The following is a 23,522-nucleotide window of genomic DNA, read 5'->3' as shown; positions in this document are numbered from 1 at the left end:
TGAAAGAAATGGTTTTAATTTGAAAACTTTCAAATTTAAGGAGTCATTTTGTTTCATGATGGCAAACTAAGAGCCAAATCAAGTTTAAAGCATATACATGTTTTAGGGTTCTTATCAAACCAGGTCAAAAATATTAGTTGAGTGATTGCGTGAATGAATCAGCTATTTCTAAATCTTACATATGGCCCATATGTGAAAGTGTTTCATAAGTGAAGTTATTTTATTATCATACATTATAACTTTGCTCAGAAAGAAAGACAATATGAAAAAAGTCAAGTGGTAAGAAAGTTCTGCTTGTCACATCAAAAATTATTTTCTCTTTCTGGTGAATTACACATAAATGATCAGAACTTGTTTTGAAAATCAAAACCTACAGGAGTTTTGTCTTTCCTCGCTGTCCCATTGACACCACTGAACTCCTTTTCCTTGGCCCACAACCAAGACTCCTGGAAAGAGATATCTTCTTTTTAAATTCTATGCCATTTTTAAAATTTTTTTTAAAGATTTTATTCATTTATTTGACAGAGAGAGTGAGAGAGAGAGCACAAGCAGGGGGAATGGGAGAGGGAGAAGCAGGCTTCCCACTGAGCAAGGAGCCAGATGCCAGACTCCATCCCAAAACATTAGGATCATGACCTGAGCCAACGGCAGATGCTTAGCCAACTGAGCCACCTAGGTGCCCTGAATTCTATGCTATTTTAAAGTAACTTAATTGCTTATCCATTATTTTACTTGAAAAACCTCAGAAAGTGGGCTATTTTGATATAGCATTCTTTCAGGTACTTTTTTTTTTTTTGATTTTTATTTACTTATTTGAGAGAGTGAGAGAGAGAGAACACAAGCAGAGGGGAGGGACAGAAGGAGAAGGATAAGCAGATTCCCTGCTGAGCAAGGAGCCTGATGTAGGACCCAATCCCAGGACCCTGGGATCATGACCTGAGCCGAAGGCAGACACTTAACCGACTGAGCCACCCAGGTGCCCCTCAGGTACTTCTATTAATATCTCTGTGTGTTGACTATTTTTTCATCATGGAGTCTTTGACTCATGAAGCATTGATGAAGTATCTACCATGTTCTAGGCAGTATCATAGGCACTGAGAATTCATTGATAAAAAAGATACATGACCCTTCTCTTACTATACACAAAAATTAACTTAAAATGAATCAGAGGCCTAAATTCAAGAGCTATGACCATAAAACTCTTAGAAGAAAATACGAGAGTAAATCTTCATGACGTTAGATTGAGCAGAAACTTCTTATGTACAACACCAAAAGCACAAGTGACAAAAAGTAGATAAATTTGACTTCATCAAAATTAAAAACTTTCATGCTTCAAGGAACATCATCAGGAAAATGAAAAGACAATTCACAGAATAGGAGAAAATACTCAAATATCTGATAAGGGACATAGATCTAAGATAATAGTAATAGATAATAATATAATATAAATCTATTTATATTTATATATATTTATATATATTATATATAATATAAATCTAAAAAAATATAATAATAATCAATAATAAATAGACAAAATAACTCAATTTAAAAACGTGCAAAGGATCTGAGAGACATTTTTCCAAAGAAGAGCTACAAATGTCCAGTACTGCCACGAAGATACTCGCCATCCTTAACCATTAATCACGAATGCAAGTCAAAACCACAGGATACCGTTTCATACCCAGCTGAATGGCCATAACCAAAAAGGCAATGACAAGTGTCGGTGGGGAGGACAATTGTAAGCCCTGCACACTCATGGCGGAGATGCAAGATGGTACAGCTACTTTCCAAAGGAGTTTCTCAAATGCTTAAACACCATAGAGTTACCACAGGACCTGGCAATTCCATGCTCAGGTACAGAGTAAGGAGAAATTAAAACACATTCCACACAGAAACTTGTACATGAACGTTCACAGCATTATCCATAATGGCCCCAAAGCAGAAACATCCCAGATACCAAAGGAGGCATGAGCAAATAAAACGTGATATCCCCCTCTGATGCGATGAAGTACTGACATGTTCCAACGTGGGTGAATCTTGAAAACACTATGCTAAGTCCCCCAAAACACACAGTGTGTGATTCTATTTGTGTGACCAGTTTGGGGATACAGGAAGTAGAAGAATGGTTGGCCAGGAATGCCAGGAGTTGGGGGGTCAGGAGGGGTGAGGAGTGGGTGGGCAGAAATCAGGAGTAACTGGTAAGAAGTATGTGTTTTCTCTGGGGATGAGAAAAACGTCCTGAAACTGACTGAAGTGACAGTTACTCGCATTGTGAATACATTAAAAACCACCGAGTCTACACTGTAAGCAGTGGGTTATGTGATATGTGAATTGTATCTTCATAAAGCTGTTATATTTTTAAAAGGGCATATGAGAACCCTGTCTTCATCATAGAAATTCACAACCAAAAAAAAAAAAAAATTCACAACCGAAATGTCTGGATTTCACCATATGGGAACACAGCAAATACAGACAAGCAAATAAACGTGCTATGTAATTTTTTTTTTAATGTGGGTAGATACCAGGAAGAGAATAGAACAAGGCAATGGGAGAGGGATAATTGATATGGGGTTTTTGTTTTTTTTTTTTTGAGAGAGAGAGAGAGTGAGCGTGTGAATTGTGGGGAGGGGCAGAGGGAGATGGAGAATCTTAAGCAGGCTCCATGCCCAGTGTAGAGCCTGATGCGTGGCTTGATCTCACAACCCAGAGATCATGACCTGATCCAAAATCAAGAGTTGGATGCTTAACCAGCTGAGCCACCCAGACTTTCAGGAGAGGGATGATTTAAAGTGGATGGTCAGGAAGAGCCTCTTAAGGGGGTTATGGAAGCCAGAGTGGTAGGAATGGTAAGACCTACAAATAGGCCAAGTAAGTGCAGATTCTTAAAGCCTGTTTCATTCCAACTCTTCGGAAAAATACGACTTCCATCTTGACCCAGGGTACACAACTGAAAATCTGTGGAGGGACGCCTGGGTGGCTCAGTCGTTAAGCGTCTGCCTTCAGCTCGGGTCATGATCCCAAGATCTTGGGATCAAGCCCGGAGTCAGGCTCCCTGCTCAGCAGGAAGCCTGCTTCTCCCTCTCCTGCTCCCCCTGCTTCTGTTCCCTCTCTTGCTGTCTCTCTCCGTCAAATAGATAAATAAAATCTTTTGGGAAAAAAAAGAAAAGAAAATCTGTGGAGAACAGAAATAAAGATCTAACACTTTAATTCTTTTTTTTTTATTTGACAGAGAGAAATCACAACTAGGCAGAGAGGCAGGCAGAGAGGCAGGCAGAGAGCGAGGAGGAAGCAGGCTCCCCATGGAGGAGAGAGCCCGATGTGGGGCTCGATCCCAGGACCCTGGGATCATGACCTGAGCCGAAGGCAGAGGCTTTAACCCACTGAGCCACCCAGGTGCCCCTAACACTTTAATTCTTAATTCAATGAACTTTGTGCATATTCGGTTAATGGGTGGGAGACGGTGTAGCTAAGTCAAGACAGTGAATAATCTAACGACTTTGGAAAGCAGTTACAATACTCATATACACTCCCACACGCAGACCACCTGCCACTCTCCACACAGGCACCTTCCCCATGGCTGGGACTCTGTGGTGAGCTGCCAAAGCCCCAGATGAACAGGGTTGGCACTGGGGGTGTTATGAATATCACATAAAACAAAAGTCACATAATGGCCACCAGTGTGGTCTACAATCTGGAGAGCCTGACAGGACACTTGGACAGGGCAGCTGTACCAGGTCTGAGGATACGGTACTGATAGTCATTGGTGATATGGATGCCAGGGTGATGAAATTCACCAGTGCATGCTTGGTCAAATGTGATTAGGGAGAACGGATCCATTGCGGCAAAGGCTGGTTCCCGACAGTACGCGCCCCCACTTGGAACCTTGGCACCACATGCTGCTGAAACAGCCCCTGACCTGAGGTGCCCCCGCAGTATAGGCTGCCCCAGAATGCCAAAGCCACAAAAGGCAGAGAAATAGCTCTGGGAAGCCTCAGCCTGCACGTGGAAAGCTGTTTTCATAGAGCTGTTTTTTCCTATTTCACCTCCTAATTCTAGCTCCCATGGCCCAGGTCACCACGCTGTTGGAAATACAAGAGTGTTTTGTGCCTTTTGGGGGGCTCAGTCTATCTTTAAAATGAGTACAATAATGTATTTACTGACATTGTTTTAAGAAATGAAAAGGAGGGGCACCTGGGTGGCTCAGTCAGTTGGGCAGCTGCCTTCGGCTCAGGTCATGATCCAGGGGTCCTGGGTCTTTTTCCTCTCTCTCTACTCCTCCCCTGGCTCATGCTCTCTCTCTCTCTCTCTCTCTCATAAGTAAATGAAATCTTTTAAAAAAAGAAAGAAATGGGAACAATTTACAAACAAAATTAAAAAGACTGAGGTTGTGTTAGAACAGAGAACAGGATTTTACAGCAAGTTTTGTAGGTTCCTCTGAAGAAAGGTGTCTAATATGCTGTTTCTTCACCTTCTTACCCCTTGTCACAGCTATGGAAAACAATTCATGTGCATATCCTACTCCAGTTGCACAGAACAGAAAGTGTTGTTCAAAGAAATCTTTAAAATGAGGATCTGTGATACTACCTTCTTGAACAGGATGCTGCTTTCAAAGAAATCTAACGTAACAATTTAAAATTTCAAAATATGTGATTTTAACCAGACGGGAGGAGAGGGGCTTTTAGAGTAGAGAAGACCTGCATACTGTATGCCTAAATATTGGAAAGTAAGAAATGAAATTATTAAATCATTAAGTAAAACGTGTTCCACCTTGACATATAGACCTTCACAATGACCCGGTAGGTCAGGCTCAAATTCACAACTCTTGGACTTGTGGAGTATTGGTCTAGAATGTAATGGTCCCCGGAGAGCTGGCCCCCAGCTTTGCCTACCTCCCCTCTCTTCCATCACCCATTCTGTCCAGAGCCAGGTGGGCCCGGTACCCCGGTGTCATTGTCCAGCTCTTTCTCCAGGCTCTGGCCTTGCAAGGAGCTGTACTCTGGCTACCCCTCAAGTACGTGGACAGATGGCCACGGGAGAGTCCCAGACAGGTGCAGAAATGGGCTGGGACTATTGATCCAAGGAATTTCAGCTCCTACGATCTTACAGCATAGCCTCACGGGGGACAGCAGGCTCTGGAGCAGGTCCTACAGGCTTCACTGACTCCTCGACCCATGGTGAGGGGTCTTGCTAGAGGAGAGCCAGAGTGGGACCCTTTAAAGCAAGGGGGGGCTAGGATTAGAGTCCCTGTCAGGTCTGAAAGCAGTACTGTTCACTGGCAAATGACTAACTTTTTAAAAATATTTAATTAATAAGTTAATTTAGAGTGTGTGAGGATGAGGAGGGTGGGGGGAGAGACAGAGGGACAGGAGAGAGAGAGAATGTCCATTAGACTCTGTGCTGAGCATGGAGTCGGACCTGGGGCTTGATCCCCCGACCCTGAGATCATGACCTGAGCTGAAATCAAGAGTTGGATCCTTAACCAACTGAGCCACCCCACCACCCCGCAAATGACTAATTTTGAAGTAAATTTAAATCAATATTTTCTTAAAATAAGGAGCTTTTCTTTGAATTTAAAAAAAGAGAAAAAGACAAGTAAGGGGTCATCTATTTACTCATAAGGTAAAGGAATGTCTCCCTGCTGCAGACGTTGTACTGGTGAGATGCTCAAAGATGACATTTGGACAATCTTGCTTTAGGAAAGCACTACTGTAGGCTCTGTGTAGGTGACTGTTAAGCGTGGTCCCAGATATGGAAAAAAGAAGTTGTTTCTGACAGTTATCCAGAAATAACCCACTGCCTGTGAGCTCACCGATGAATGGGAGTCATCTCCTCCTTGGGCCTGGAGGAGGTGACCAGTGTCTCCCAAGAAAGAAGTCTTCATTCAAGTTCTTTGCCACGGCATTAATAACCTCCTTTAGGCTCTGAACTCTAGTGAACTCCCAACACCTTATTCTTTATTAAAGTGACTCCTTAAAATCACTGACCTTGATTTCTCACCCTTCTCTTAGCACGGTGCAGGGGGCACTACTACGTGTTTTCTTCCTTTGTTTTGCTGAAGTTCGCTGTGACTTTCTCATGCATTTGTACCGAATTTTGGTGCCCCGAATTTTACAATTCGGATCAATGGTGTTACAGGAAAGGACAGCCGGTACAGAGAAGAATACTGTTTACAGTTGGAAAAACGACTTCACCTACCACAATTTTACTTAAATTGAAAATGTGGTATTGCCCTTCTCTTTACATGCTTTTTTCCTCTGGAGATACTCAATTTTGACCCCCCTCCCACTTTCTAAGAGAAAAGAGAACATGGTTTTATTTGGGGTGTCAATGTCCTGGAATAAAAATATTAATTTTACCTGCACTCTGCCAGCAAGATGTGGCCATGTGGCACCGTTGGGGGCAAAAGATTTACACAGAGAGAGCTTTCTTTCCTGAATTAGTGCTTGGATTGGAGAAAGCACAATGACCTTTGACTTTCACATCTTCTTCTGCCTGGAAGTGGACATGGTGCTCAAAGATGGAATGTCTATCTCACGATGCAGAGGATAAATGCCATGTGTTAGCAAGAGCAGAGGCCACCGGAAGGCACCTGTGTCCCAGATAGCGACCTGGAGCAGCGGCAGGAGCCCGAAATTCCTGCTTCCAGACTTTTCAGAAGAAGCAGCCTAGCTTGTTAGATTTGCCGCTCATCACAGCCAAAGGCATTCCTAATTTAGACATTCTGCCTGAACCAAATGCCCGTTTGGCTCCAAAGAAAACCATAGTCCTGCCAAATAAAGTAAGTGAGAAGAGGAAACTCCATGATAGATCCAGTGAATGTTCGAGGGTTGAAGTCATGTATAAGGAGGTTTCACCATGAAGACATTGTAGTTTTTTTAAGGTTCGGAATGGCAACTCTTAACTAAACCTTATGCAGCCAGAACCCATCCCTCTCATGCTGCACAGTGGAGTTTATACAGAAGAGAAAGACATATTTAGGGCAATAGTTGCATGTCTAAAAGAATCCTGGAAAGCTTTTGGGCTTTTCGAAGAGGATTGCTCTGTAATTGGCTATAGGTCAGAAATTTTTAGCAAACTGCTTGGTTTATCAGCTTGAGTTTGCCCACCATAAGACAAATAACATGCAGAGGCTGGAGGGCGTTGATGGCTTTCATAGAGAGTATGCTTTTGAGAATTTCCCTCCAATGCTAGTAGAAGACAATAGGAGAAAAGCTGTCGAGCTCAAGATGGCTGGAATTCCTTCCACATATGAGAAGTTCAAAGGGAGGTAGTACAGGGGAGGTGTGGGGGATCTGAGTTTCGGAGACCAAGGAGACTTCCATCCTCCTGTTCTTGGTTTCTTAGTGGTCTTCTGTTCTTAGCATCCTTCTCGAAATTTCAGGCGGTGCTGAGTTGCTGCCATGATGTGAAGATCCCATGTAGGAGGGAAGAAGTTGTGGGAGCAGCACAGAAAAGCCTACCGCTCTTTTAAAGGGCTTTTGCTTCAAAAAAGTTCCACCCAGCAATTTCTATTTGTATTGCATTGGCCAGTCCTGGGTCCTATACACACTAATTATAAAGGAAGATGGAAAATATCCTTTGGATATTACTGCTATGAATAAATTAGGGTTCCTTAAGGAAGAAGGTATATTGAGTAAGCTGGTAGAAGTCCCTTCACGATCCACTCCTTGGCCCCCACTCCCTTGGGCACTGCTGTCTATGGCTTCTAGGCCATAGACACCTCACCCTCAACCCTTTCTTCCATGTCTGTCACCAAGGTGGACACTGGAGTCTCCTTCTCCCTTGGGCTGCACAGTTAAGGAGCTCACTTCCTGCAGGTGCAGATTTGGGCTGGGAGTTCTTAGGGCTGATCATTAAGGGGCTACTAATGGATAAGCTTGGGTTTCTTTGGTCATACAGTTCCTCAAAAATATAATCAGCTTCTGGTCATTTTGCTTCCAATCAACCTTTTTGCATAAGTAATCACAGTCAAAGGCCTTGTCCAGACATATTCTTAATGATAGATTTATTTTTTAGTGATTTTTAAAAAAGGTTTTATTTATTAATTTGACAGACAGAGATCACAAGTAGGCAGAGAAGCAGGCAGAGAGAGAGAGAGAGGAGGATGCAGGCTTCCTGCTGAGCAGAAAGCCCAATGCAGGGCTTGATCCCAGGACCCCACGATCATGACCCAAGCCAAAGGCAGAGGCTTTAACCCACTGAGCCGCCCAGGTGCCCCTAGATTTAATTATTTTAATAGATATCAAGGCAGCCAGATTTTTTCTTTATTTTTCTTTCAACATTGTAAGGCTTGTCTTCCAAGCATTGGTGCTTCCCAGTGAAACATAAGGATTTGATTCTCAGACTCCAAGCAGAATTTAAATTCTGCCTGCCAAAAAAAGTTTAAGTGATCCTCACCAAAGTAAGCAGGGAAGGCTGGCAAGGAGATGTCAGGGAGGGAAAACCACACACACACACACACACACACACACACACACACACACACCACACACTGAAAGTACTCAGAAAAGAAATACATTTAAGGAAAAGTATTACAGACTGCAGAAATGTAAACCTGGTTTCTTTAGAGCATTCTGGAAGTGTGCAAAACCTTCTAAAGAAATTGATTGTGGTAGACAAAGTAGTGGTCACACCTCCAAAGACGGCCAATGTTCTAATCCCCAGAACCCATGGATATGTCATGTTAGATGGCAGGGGGCAATGAAGGAAGGTTGCAGAGGGAATTAAGTTGGTTATCAGCTATCAACATGGGGAGATCATCTTGTATCATCCTGGTGGAATCTATTTAAACAGGGTCCTCAAATAGGGAAGGACGAAGCAAAAGGGTCAAGAAGAGAAAGATGACATCATGAAAAAGACCTGATTGGCCATTGCTGGCTTCAACTTGAGAGTGGGCTGTGAGCCAAAGAAGGCAGGCAACCTCTAGAAGCTGGAAAAGGCAAGAGAATTGACTCTGTCCTAGTACCTCCAGAAAGGACCTCCATGTTCGCATACCTTGCTTTTAGCCCAGTGAGAACCAGTTTGAACTTCTGAATTCCAGAATCATAAGATACTAAATTTTTGCTGTTTGAAGCCACTAAGTCTGTGGTAATTTGTTACAGTGGCAAATGGAAACCAATACATTGATTTATAAAAGCTCAACAAATAGAACCATCTTTCAATTCTTGAAGATTCGTGGTGAGAAGCAGACTTCCCAGGAGAGATAAGGTAGACTGAGGGCAGTGTAGGGTGCATGGACAGGGATGAATATGAGATGAGAGCAGAGGCCAATCTGCAAGCCTCACTTGTGAGGGTTGCTACTGGATTCTTAGAGAAGTGCGCTGAGTGACTTGTGTCCTTTAAGGTATGTTACACGCATGCATGATGTTGATAGGTTTTTAAATTTAAGTTCTATAACTAATAAACCATATTGACACATTATTATGAACTGAAGTGCATACTTTATTGGTATTTCCTTAGTTTTTATATAATGTCCCTTTTCTGTTCCAGGATCCCATCCAGGACATCATGTTACATTTTGCTGTCATGTCTCGTTAGGTTCCTCATGGCTGTGACAGTTTCTCAGGCTTTCCTTGTTTTTGGTGACCTTGACAGTATTAAGGAATGCCAGTCAGGTATATTGGAGGATGTCCCTCTATTAGCATTTATCTGATGTTTTGTCATGATTAAACAGGGTTATGGGCTTTTGTGGAGGGAGAACACAGAGATAATTGTCCTTCTCATCATGTCGCATGGAGGGGACATCTTCCAACATTACCTATTGCTGTGATGATGCCTTGAACACCTGGAGACTGAGGGAGTCTTTGTCAGGTTTCCCCACTAGAGTTACCCTTTTCTCCCTTTCAGGCCACCCCTTGCCCCCCGGAAGGATACCACTATACACAGCACACTCTTGACAAGTGGGGAGTTATGCTCTATCTCCTTGAAGGCAGAATTTCATGAATTATTAATATTTTTTCATACAAGAAATTTGTTAATTCTTCCCTGTTTATTCATTTATTCAATCATTTATTTACATTAGAATGGATTCACAGATATTTAATTTCTATGTTGGGTTATAATCCAATACTCCTGTACTTATTTTTGTCAAATTGTCCCAGTTTTGGCCAATGAGAGCTCCTTCCGTTGGCTCCTGTGTCTCCTTGACATGACACCATCTTTTGTTTGTTTGTTTGTTTGTTTTTTAGCATGATATTGGTAGTTTTCAATACAGAGTATAGATTCATTCATTAATAACAAATTCTTCCATATAGTTACCACACTGTGGGCCTACTCTAGATTTCATAGTCAATATTATGATATTGAGGATGGATAGAACCAGGAACCAATAAATAGCACCCACCTTTGAGAATAATAAACCAAGTGCATTCTTCCTGAATTTGCCACACACTATCCTTGTATTCCATCAAGGTGTAAGAGAAAATAAATTGAAAGCCAATGGAAGGATTGTTGTACAAGGAATCATATGACGACAATTATATTTATGGTATTTAGGAAACAAGAAAAATATGTATAGATGGTACAAAAACAGAATTACCTGAATACCATTTCTGAAAAGGGGAGAAAAATAAAATTGCAAATGTACCTCAATTTAAGCAGGACGGAATTTTAAGTAAAGGGAGATGGTGCAACAAGTTCTTAGAACTGAAAATTACCTACAAGGTACTGAAAAGTACCTTGTTATAAATTGATTTCTCTTTACTTAGAAGAGAAGCCAAGGATACTGCATGTTTACCACCCAGGAAGGTAAACAAAGAACTAAGCCAGCTAAGTAGCTGAATTGAAACAAATTGCCAAGAGGGCAAAAATTTGACTGTGTTTGATCATAGGAGGATATTTTCTGGTATCCTGGTTTTTTGCCTTCAATGCAGAAGAGGGTCGGATCACTGTACTGTCAAATTGTTTTCTTGTTCATTCAAAATGTGAAAATGTGTAGATTACTATAAGAAGCTATAAAATATGGCAGGGGTGGAAGATAAGGATTATTCTTGTTGTTAATTATTTTCAGTGTAACTGAACTCTAAATAAAACTATTGAGATTTTTTAAAAAAATTATTTTTGGAACAGTTTCAGGAGAACAGGTATTAATTCTTCTTTAAATTTGGTAGAATTCCCCTGGGAAAACATCTGGCACTGGGGCTGTTGTTTTTTGGGAGATTTTTGATGACTGCTTCAATCTCCTTACTGGTTATGGGTCTGCTCAGGTTTTCTATTTCTTCCTGGTTCAGTTTTGGGAGTTTATACATCTCTAGGAATGCATCCATTTCTTCCAGATTGTCAAATTTGCTGATGTATACTTGCTAATATGTTCTTATAATTGTTTGTATTTCTTTGGTGTTGGTTGTGATTTCTCCTCTTTCATTCATGATTTTATTTATTTGGGTCCTTTCTCTTTTCTTTTGGATAAGTCTGGCCAGGGGGTTATCAATCTTATTAATTCTTTCAAAGAAGTAGCTCCTAGTCTTGTTGATCTGTTCTACTGTTCTTTTAATTTCTATTTCATTGATTTCTGCTCTGATCTTTATTATTTCTCTTCTCCTGCTGGGTTTAGGCTTTCTTTGCTGTCCTTTCTCCAGCTCCTTTAGGTGTAGGGTTAGGTTGTGTACTTGAGACCTTTCTTGTTTCCTGAGAAAGTCTTGTATTGCTATATACTTTCCTCTCAGGACTGCCCTTGCTGTGTGACAAAGATTTTGAGTAGTTGTGTTTTCATTTTCATTTGTTTCCATGAATTTTTTAAATTCTTCTTTAATTTCCTGGTTGACCCATTCATTCTTCAGTAGGCTGCTCTTTAGCCTCCACGTATTAGAGTTCTTTCCAACTTTCCTCTTGTGGTTGAGTTCCAGTTTCAAAGCATTGTGGTCTGAAAATATTCAGGGAATGATTCCAGTCTTTTGGTACTAGTTGAGACCTGATTTGTGACCCAGGACGTGATCTAAAAAATAGAAATGGAAGGGAAATTTCCAAACTCATTTTATGAGGCCAGCATTAACTTGATCCCAAAACTAGAAAAAGACCCCATCAAAAAGGAGGATTACAGACCAATATCCTTGGTGAACGTGGATGCAAAAATTCTCACCAAAATACTAGCCAATGGGATCCAACAGTACATTAAAAGGATTATTCACCACAACCAAGTGGGATTTATTTTTGGGCTTCAGAGTTGGTTGAACATCCACAAATCAATCAGTGTGATACAATACGTTAATAAAAGAAAGAACAAGAACCATATGATACTCTCAATAGATGCTGATAAAGGATTTGACAAAGTACAACAACCTTTCCTGATCAAAGCTCTTCATAGTGTAGGGACAGAGAGTACATACCTCAATATCATAAAGGCCATCTATGAAAAACCCACAGCAAATATCATTCTCAATGAGGAAAAACTGAGAGATTTTCCCCTAAGGTCAGAAACATGGCAGGGATGTCCACTATCAACTTTGCTATTCAACATAGTACTAGAAGTCTTAGCCTCAGGAGTCAGAAAACAACAACAACAACAACAAACAAACAAACAAACAAAAGACATCTGAATTGGCAAGAAGTCAAACTATCACTCTCTGCAGATGATATGACACTTTATGTGGAAAACCCAAAAGACTCCACTCCAAAACTGCTAGCACTCATATAGGAATTCAGTAAAGTGTCAGGATATAAAATCAATGTACAAAAATCACTTGCATTTCTTTCTTTTTTTTTTTTAAAGATTTTATTTTATTTATTTGACAGAGAGAGATCACAAGTAGACAGAGAAGCAGGCAGACAGAGAGAAAGAGAGGGAAGCAGGCTCCCTGCTGAGCAGAGAGCCTGATGCGGGACTTGATCCCAGGACCCTGAGATCATGACCTGAGCCGAAGGCAGCGGCTTAACCCACTGAGCCACCCAGGCACCCCAAATCACTTGCATTTCTATACACCAACAGCAAGACAGAAGAAAGAGAAATTAAGGAGTCGATACCATTTACAATTGCAACCAAAACTGTAAGATACCTAGAAATAAACCTAACCAAAGAGGCAAAGAATCTGTACTCAGAAAACTATAAAGTACTCATGAAAGAAATTGAGGAAGACACAAAGAAATGGGAAAATGTTCCATGCTCACGGATTACTACCTAAAACAATCTACACATTTAAGCAATCCCTATTAAAATACCATCAATTTTTTCAGAAAAATGGAACAAATAATCTAAAAATTTATATGGAACCAGAAAAGACACCAAATAGCCAGAGGAATGTTGAAACAGAAAAACTAAGTTGGCGGCATTGCAATTCCAGACTTCAAGCTCTATTACAAAGCTATAGTCATCAAGAGAGTGTGGTACTGGGGCAAAAACAGATACATAGATCAATGGAAGAGAATAGAGAGCCCAGAAATGGACCCCCAACTCTCTGGTCAACTAATCTTCAACAACCCAAGAAAGAAAGTCCAATGGAAAAAAGTCTCTTCAAAACATGGTTTGGGAAATTTGGACAGCTACATACAGATGACTGAAACTGGACCATTTCCTTACACCACACACAAAAATAGACTCAAACTGGATAAAAGACCACATTGTGAGATGGGGATCCATCAAAATCCTTGAGGAGAACACAGACAGCCACCTCTTTGACCTCAGCCGCCACAACTTCTTCCTAGAAACATCACCAAAGGCAAAAGAAGGGTAAAAATGGGCAAAAAAAAGGGGCAAAAATGAACTACTAGGACTTCATCAAGATCAAAAGCTTTGCACAGCAAAGGAAACAGTCAACAAAACCAAAAGAAAACTGACAGAATGGGAGAAGATATTTGCAAGTGACCTATCAGATCAAGGGCTAGCATCCAAAATCTAGAAAGAACTTATCAAACTTGACACACAAAGAACCAATAATCCAATCAAGAAATGGGCAGAAGACACAAACACACATTTCTGCAAGGAACACATCCAAATGGCCAACAGACACATGAAAAAGTGCTCCACATCACTCAGCATCAGGGAAATACAAATCAAAACCACAATGAGTTATCACCTCACACCAGTCAGAATGGCTCAAATTAACAAGTCAGGAAATGACAGATGCTGGCGAGAATGTGGAGAAAGGGGAACCCTCCTATACTGTTAGTGAGAATGCAAGCTGGTACAGCCACTCTGGAAAACAGTATGGAGATTCCCCAAAAAGTTGAAAATAGAGCTACCCTATGACCCAGCAATTGTACAACTGGGTATTTACCCTAAAGATACAAATGTAGGGATCCAAAGGGACACTTGCACCCGAATGTTTATAGCAGCAATGTTCACAATAGCCAAAGTATGGAAAAAAACTAGATGTCCATCAGCAGATGAATGGATAAAGAAGTTGTGGTATGTATGTATGTATGTGTACACACACACACACACACACACACACACACATATTATGGAGCCATTGAAAAAATGAAATCTTGCCATTTGCAACAATGTGGATGGAACTAGAGGGTATTTTTTTTAAATTTTATTTATTTATTTGACAGACAGAGATCACAAGTAGGCAGAGAGGCAGGCAGAGAGAGGAAGGGAAGCAGGCTCCCTGCTGAGCAGAGAGCCTGATGTGGGGCTTGATCCCAGGACCCTGGGATCATGACCTGAAGTGAAAGCGGCTTTAACCCACTGAGCCACCCAGGTGTCCCTAGAGGGTATTATGCTAAGTGAAATAAGTCAATTAGAGAAAGACAATTATCATATGATCTCTCTGTTATGAGGAAATTGAGAGGCAGGGCAGAGGGATTGTCGGGGGAAAGGAGGGAAAAATGAAACAAGATGGGACTGGAGAGGGAGACAAACCATAAGAGTCTCTTAATCTCAGGAAACAAACTGGGGGTTGCTGGAGTGGAGGAGGTTGGGAGGAATAGGGTGGCTGGCTTATGGACATTGGGGAGGTTATGTGCTATGGTTAGTGCTGTGAATTGTGTAAGAATGATGATTCACAGACCTGTACCCATGAAGTAAATAATACATTATATGTTAATAAAATAAAAAGAGTATTTTATTTTTAAGTCATCTCTATACCCAATATAGGGCTCAAACTAAGGACCCTGAGATCAAGATTTGCATGCTCCACTGACTGAGCCGGCCAGGCGCTCCAACTCATTGGGATTTAAAAAAATTTTTTTTTCTACCCAAAAATCTTACTTCATTTTCCCTTCAGCACCATAAATATCTCAGCTTATTTTTAATACTCGATTCAGTAGTTTGATAGTTGTCTCCCCAGAGCAAAAATTAAAAGCAAGCTTAAAGAAAATATTTTTCTGACATATTTACAACCAAAACAAAATGCATAATTTTGCTTCTACAAAGTTCATGGCAAATCCCAAGCAAGACAATGTTAAAAAAAAAAAAAAACTAGTGTAAAGATAGTACAAATAAGAAGAAAGATAAGTGCCAGAGAAACCTGGAGCATCTGACAGACAAATGCTATTGTCTAAATGTGGAGAATGACCAAATTAGACTTTTAAAATTGATGTTAATCTCTGGAAAAATTGTAGAGTAAATGTGTGAATAGACTGTGATCCACTAGAACAGGAATGTTTCCTGGACTCTAATATGGATCCAGTGAACAAGATGTTCTAAAATACTTGCATTTCTTTGCCATTAGGGTTAGGGTATATTAGAGGTAGATCAAGGCTCTCATGACTCGATTTCAATAAACCGTCTCACAAAAAATCCTGGGTTATCCCTGTGGGTAAGAAACGGGTAGGGAGATGGAGGGATAGTTGCGTCACTTAGATAAGCCAGGAGGTCAGCCTACCATCAGAGACGTTGTTTAATGGCCCTTTATTAATTCGTCAGAAGTCTCCAGCAAAGCTCTAGACTTCTTTCTTGGTCCAGTGTCCTTTACCATTTTTGGTTTTGACTGATGGCAAAACAAAGTTAATACATTTTTATATGCATCAGTGTTTGATGGGTTATCTCCCATGGTTAAGTGCTACCGTCAAAAGCTAAAGTCATCAAAAGAAAATCGAAGCCAAGGATGTATAGAGAAGTTGAATCACTATGTTGTACCCCTGAAACCACTATAACCATGTGTGTTAAAAAATAAGTAAGTAAGTAAATAAGTAAATAAAGTTAGTATTTTGTACAAGCAGGTTAAAAAATAAATAAATGCAGTCCACCATATCAACAAGCTAAATAATTAAAAAGAAGGTATATCCAAGGGACAGAAAGTAAAACTATAGATCCATATTCTGGGCTCATAAACCCTGGCTGGAATATTTTCCATTATAAATGCTAGATTTTTAAGAGAACCATTCACTCACGGTGGAACAGTCAGAGGTGTATTTGGAGGTCAAGGAACTGGAAACAATCCGAGGAGAAACATGGTCAGCCCCAATGAGAGAGAACGAAAGGCAGGTGTAACAATTGTTCTCAAATGGCCAGAGAGCTCTTGGGAGGTGAGCAGACTGCCTCCCTGGGATTGCTTTACGAAGCTTCAACAAGTGAGGTTTTGAGTCCACAAGCTGGCCAACCTCCTAACAATTAGAGCGGAGAACGGTGGAGGGGTGGGGTGGGGAGGGGCTCACGGGGCAGACAGCGGGCTGACGATGGAGGTCTGAGCCCCTCTACAGGTATTCCGTAAGGCTACACTAATCACCTGCTTCCATGCAGGCCCCAACCCTCTCCCACAAAAGAGGAGACTGAATGAATTCCAGGAAGAACAAACAGGTGATATTTGCCGGGTCAACATTCAACGAGAGTTAGCTGGTGTGCGCGGGGGGGCCTCGTCCTGTGCTAGACCGGAGTCCTGAGCCCTCGGGGAGCTAATGACCTAACCCGGCTGAGAATGGGTTGAAGCATCCTTTTATGCTAAATGCAGCTGTTTCCCACTGGATTGCTTCACAATTCAACCGATTCTGACCACGTAACACTTTATCAGTGATCATCCATGGACATCACTTACCAGGCCTCCTTGTTGAAAAAGGAATTATTTTTACTGTCATTGCATCCTTGCAATTTCCAGAATTTCACAATGAGATGCTCTGATGTTGCTTACTGAGTATTATTTATAATGTCTGCTCTAGCTCAGTCGATAAGATTTGGGTAAATTCACAATAAAATACACTTAAAAGCTTGGTTGTTAATATAATAATACTTTAAAAACTCAAGAATTATGTGAGGGATAAAAAAAGGATAATTTGCCTTAGAAGCCAAGATCAAGCATATTTTGCTTTATTCATTTCCTCTGGGTTTCCTAACAAACACAGCAGGAGGAAAATTAAAAGACTATACAGAAGCTATTGTCAATTTTTATGAACATATTTATTTTTCAGGATAGACAAACATTTTTATTTTTGGCACTGAATTCAAAGAGGAATGAATAGGGACACCTGGGTGGCTCAGTGGGTTAAGCTGCTGCCTTCGGCTCAGGTCATGATCTCAGGGTCCTGGGATCGAGTCCTGCATCGGGCTCTCTGCTCAGCAGGGAGCCTGTTTCCCTCTCTCTCTCTCTCTGCCTGCCTCTCTGCCTTCTTGTGATCTCTCTGTCAAATAAATAAATAAAATCTTTAAAAAAAAAAGAGGAATGAATATACTATAGTAAAGTTATTTAAAAGGTTTTAAACAATATAAGGGACCATGTGTATTTTTATTGAAATAAAATTGACATATGACCTATCAGTTTCAGGTATACAACATGGTGATTAGATATTTGCATCTATTCCAAAATGATCACCACAAGTCTAGGTAGTGCATTATGACACCTAGTCACAAAATCTTTTTCTTATGAAAACTTCTAAGATCTACTTACTCTCTTACAATTGCCAGCTGTGCTACAGAGTGTTATAAATATAGTCACCATGCTGTACATTATATTCCCAGGACTTCTTTATTTTATACCTGGAAGTTTCTTTTTTTAAATTTTTAAAAAATTTTTTATTTATTTCTTATTTTTTATAAATATATAATATATTTTTATACCCAGGGTTACAGGTCTGTGAATCGCCAGGTTTACACACTTCACAGCACTCACCATAGCACATACCCTCCCCAATGTCCTTAACCCCCCTCCCCCTTTCCCAACCCCCCTCCCCCCAGCAGCCCTCAGTTTGTTTTGTGAGATTAAGAGTCACTTATGGTTTGTCTCCCTCCCAATCCCATCTTGTTTCATTTATTCTTCTCCTATCCCCCTAACCCCACATGTTGCATCTCCACGTCCTCATATCAGGGAGATCATATGATAGTTGTCTTTCTCCGATTGACTTATTTCACTAAGCATGGTACCCTCTAGTTCCATCCACATCGTTGCAAATGGCAAGATTTCATTTCTTTTGATGGCTGCATAGTATTCCATTGTGTATATATACCACATCTTCTTTATCCATTCATCTGTGGATGGACATCTAGGTTCTTTCCATAGTTTGGCTATTGTAGACATTGCTGCTATAAACATTCGGGTACACGTGCCCTTTCGGATCACTACGTTTGTATCTTTAGGGTAAATACCCAGTAGTGCAATTGCTGGGTCATAGGGTAGTTCTATTTTCAACATTTTGAGGAACCTCCACGCTGTTTTCCAGAGTGGTTGCACCAGCTTGCATTCCCACCAACAGTGGAGGAGGGTTCCCCTTTCTCCGCATCCTCGCCAGCTGTCATTTCCTGACTTGTTAATTTTAGCCATTCTGACTGGTGTGAGATGATATCTCATTGTGGTTTTGATTTGTATTTCCCTGATGCCAAGTGATGTGGAGACGTTTTCATGTGTCTGTTGGCCATCTGGATGTCTTCTTTGCAGAAATATCTGTTCATGACCTCTGCCCATTTCTTGATTGGATTGTTTGTTCTTTGGGTGTTGAGTTGGCTAAGTTCCTTATAGATTTTGGACACTAGCCCTTTATCTGATATGTCGTTTGCAAATATCTTCTCCCATTCTGTCAGTTGTCTTTTGGTTTGGTTAATTGTTTCCTTTGCTGTGCAAAAGCTTTTGATCTTGATGAAATCCCAATAGTTCATTTTTGCCCTTGCTTCCATTGCTTTTGGTGATGTTCCTAGGAAGATGTTGCTGCGGCTGAGGTCAAAGAGGTTGATGCCTGTGTTCTTCTCAAGGATTTTGATGGATTCCTTTCTCACATTGAGGTCCTTCATCCATTTTGAGTCTATTTTCGTGTGTGGTGTAAGGAAGTGGTCCAATTTCATTTTTCTGCATGTGGCTGTCCAATTTTCCCAGCACCATTTATTGAAGAGGCTGTCTTTTTTCCACTGGACATTCTTTCCTTCTTTGTCGAAGATTAGTTGACCATAAAGTTGAGGGTCTATTTCTGGGCTCTCTATTCTGTTCCATTGATCTATGTGTCTGTTTTTGTGCCAGTACCATACTGTCTTGATGATGACAGCTTTGTAATAGAGCTTGAAGTCCGGAATTGTGATGCCACCAACTTTGGCTTTCTTTTTCAATATTCCTTTGGCTATTCGAGGTCTTTTCTGGTTCCATATAAATTTTAGGATTATTTGTTCCATTTCTTTAAAAAAATGGATGGTATTTTGATAGGGATTGCATTAAATGTGTAGATTGCTTTCGGTAGCATAGACATTTTCATAATATTTATTCTTCCAATCCAAGAGCATGGAACATTTTTCCTTTTCTTTGTGTCTTCCTCAATTTCTTTCATGAGTACTTTATAGTTTTCTGCATATAGATTCTTAGCCTCTTTGGTTAGGTTTATTCCTAGGTATCTTATAGTTTTGGGTGCAATTGTAAATGGGATTGACTCCTTAATTTCTCTTTCTTCTATCTTGTTGTTGATGTAGAGAAATGCAACTGATATCTGTGCATTGATTTTATATCCTGACACTTTACTGAATCCCTGTACAAGTTCTAGCAGTTTTGGAGTGGAGTCTTTGGGTTTTCCACATATAGTATCATATCATCTGCAAAGAGTGATAGTTTGACTTCTTCTTGGATTTGGATGCCTTTAATTTCCTTTTGTTGTCTGATTGCTGAGGCTAGGACTTCCAGTACTATGTTGAATAGCAGTGGTGATAATGGACATCTCTGTCATGTTCCTGACCTTAACGGAAAAGCTTTCAGTTTTTCTCAATTGAGAATGATATTTGTGGTGGGTTTTTCATAGATGGCTTTGATAATATTGAGGTATGTGCCCTCTATCCCTACACTTTGAAGAGTTTTGATCAGGAAGGGATGCTGTACTTTGTCAAATGCTTTTTCAGCATCTATTGAGAGTATCATATGGTTCTTGTTCTTTCTTTTATTAATGTGTTCTATCACATTGATTGATTTGCGGATGTTGAACCAACCCTGCAGCCCTGGAATAAATCCCACTTGATCGTGGTGAATAATCCTTTTAATGTACTGTTGAATCCTATTGGCTAGTATTTTGGCGAGAATTTTTGCATCTGTGTTCATCAAGGATATTGGTCTGTAGTTCTCTTTTTTGGTGGGATCCTTGTCTGGTTTTGGGATCAAGGTGATGCTGGCCTCATAGAATGAGTTTGGAAGTTTTCCTTCCATTTCTATTTTTTGGAACAGTTTCAGGAGAATAGGAATTAGTTCTTCTTTAAATGTTTGGTAGAATTCCCCTGGGAAGCCGTCTGGTCCTGGGCTTTTGTTTGTTTGGAGATTTTTGATGACTGTTTCAATCTCCTTACTGGTTATGGGCCTGTTCAGGCTTTCTATTTCCTCCTGGTTCAGTTGTGGTAGTTTATATGTCTCTAGGAATGCATCCATTTCTTCCAGATTGTCCAATTTGTTGGCGTAGAGTTGCTCATAGTATGTTCTTATAATTGTCTGTATTTCTTTGTTGTTAGTTGTGATCTCTCCTCTTTCATTCATGATTTTATTTATTTGGGTCCTTTCTTTTTTCTTTTTGATAAGTCTGGCCAGGGGTTTATCAATCTTATTATTTCTTTCAAAGAACCTTAAATTTTTTTAAAAAGATTTTTCTTTAGAAAGAGATGACAACTAGGCAGAGAAGCAGGCAGAGAGAGAGAGGAGGAAGCAGGCTCCTGGCTGAGCAGGCAGCCTGATGCGGGGCTCGATCCCAGGACCTGGGATCATGATCTGATCTGAAGGCACAGGTTTTAACCCACTGAGCCACCCAGGCACCCCCATTATTTTTATTCTTAACAATGCATTTTAACTCTTGCGTCTTCTTGGGAATCATCTTTTAAAAGGCTGAAGGGGTCGTCTATTTTAAAGTGTTCTTGTTTTTGTTGTGCGCATGAAGAATGAGAACTTCATAGCTGAAAAATCTCCGTTTTTTTCCCTCCCTTACTTCTGGGCACTTTGGGGTTTCAGGTGATTTCCCCGCCCTGCCGATCCACACCACATCTATGTTCAGCTCAGTGTTTCCCTCTCTGTGCAGGAAGGCACGGAGCCTGGTTTTAATTTTTTTGGTTTTATTCCAAAACTGTCTGTTTTTCATCCACATTTATTTTCCCAACCGGCTGGGAAAAGCCGCAGGCTTTGTCCTGGAGGAACACATGGCCATATGCTGCTCATCTGCTCGTAGGAAGGGGGAGTGAGCTGCCACCCTTGGGGGCTGGGATCCTGGCATCCTGTGCTGGCCGAGAGGAAGCCACCTGGTATGTTCTGGAAAAGCCTCGTCCCCATGAAATGTTCCCACAAGGATCCCAGTAACTGTCTCACTGGGCGTCATCCTCAGAGCAGAGATCTTCTGAAAGCCTCTAACTTGTGTCCAAGCAGTGTCCCCTCCCACTGACAAATGAGGCCACCGTTCATGCATGCCCCCGATTTCTGAAATGAAATCGCCACCAATGTGTAAGTGATGCCTTTGTAAGCATGGAAAAGATCGAAGAGATGCCCAGATGATTTCTTTTTTTTTTTTTTTTTTTTAAAGATTTTATTTATTTGACAGACAGAAATCACAAGTAGGCAGAGAGGCAGGTACAGAGAGAGGAGGAAGCAGGCTCCCAGCTAAGCAGAGAACCCGACGCGGGGCTCGATCCCAGGATCCTGGGATCATGACCTGAGCTGAAGGCAGAGGCTTTAACCCACTGAGCCACCCACGCGCCCCTGCCCAGATGATTTCTTCTTCATTTTGTAGACTTTTCTCACCCAGAATGTGAAGTCCTGCTTGTTGAATGCCTAGCCTAGACTCAGTTGCCCATTAAACAGCTGTTCCCAGGGACACTGCATCCCTACAGGTGACACAACACATCACAGAAGGTCAACTGGAGGTAGTTTGAGCCGCTCTTCTCATTCCCTCTCTGGAATACCAGAGTCCTGACTGTGGGAAACAGCAGGGAGAAACTAAACAGTTTTGAATACAAAATGCCTCCCAGGGACATCTTTATTTCAATTTTCCCCTAATGAAGCTGAATTTTGGTTGCTGGTAATATTATAATACGTCACCGTTGAAAGAATCAATGAAGTTTCCTTCTCCATCTGGAGCCTTAAGAATATTGAGATTTTTCAAAAGTCAGAGCACACTGTGGGATCTGAAAAATAAGTCATTAGACTCGCACTGGCCCACTTAATCAGACTGTCCACGCCTAAATGCTAGTCTGCGATTTGAGCAGAAAATGAAACCAGGTGCTTTGGATAAAAAAGGACAGGATCAATACACTCATTTGTGTACCAAGCACCAAAACCAATATTTGCTTGCTAGAGTCTTTCAGGCCACTGTAAATTATACCTCTTTACCCTCTGCTTATTCCTCCTTCAATCTAACCTAAGCTTTAGTAAGACTGAGACCCTACTATGTCATCACGAGAGGGAAGCTGGACCACAGGCCCCCAGCTGGGCCGCGAGATGGGCAGTCCAAACGAGTGTCAGTCTTCAACGCTGATAACGCAGTGTGCACTTGCTTTGCTCATAATGTCGTGTTCTTTACTTACATGTATGGGACAGTTCTAACAAAGTAATAGAAGGGTTATCTGGAATATCTACCGAACTGCTCAAGATTCTAAGGGGATTGCTCAAAAAGAAGAACAAAAGTAAGTCTTTATGAATGAAACAAGATGGGATAGAAAGGGAGACAAACCATCAGAGACTCTTAATCTCACAAAACAGACTGAGGGTTGCCAGGGGGAGGGGAGTCCGGAGAGGGTGGTTGGATGATGGACATTGGGGAGGGCATGTGCTATGGTGAGTGCTCTGAAGTGTGTAAACCTGGCGATTCACAGACCTGTACCCCTGGGGCTAATAATACATTATATGCTAATAAAAAAAATTATTAAAAAATTTTTTGAAAAAAAAAATGTCTTTATCTCTTTAACCCCACCTTCCCCAATTCCAAACATATAGACATTTGAAAAGAAATGTTCGTGCTTATGCACACACACACACACACACACACACACACACACACACGCTTCAGGGCATCACGGCCGGTCAGTGGCAGGATCAGCTCTCCTAGTATCAACAACCCACCCTGTTAAACACCACATCCAGGGCATCTACTCTTGTTTGCAACTGGGAAGAGGGGAGAGTTAGCGAAGGGGAGTTTCTGGAGATGAGGAATGAGGACAACGGAGAAGACAAGACCCAACGTGGCGTCTGTTCCTTTCAACTGAGTTTCAACGACTGTAATTAGAA

Source organism: Meles meles, chromosome 13 (assembly GCF_922984935.1).
Source record: "Meles meles chromosome 13, mMelMel3.1 paternal haplotype, whole genome shotgun sequence".
Taxonomy (NCBI): Eukaryota; Metazoa; Chordata; class Mammalia; order Carnivora; family Mustelidae; genus Meles; species Meles meles.
This window is presented reverse-complemented; position numbering follows the sequence as displayed.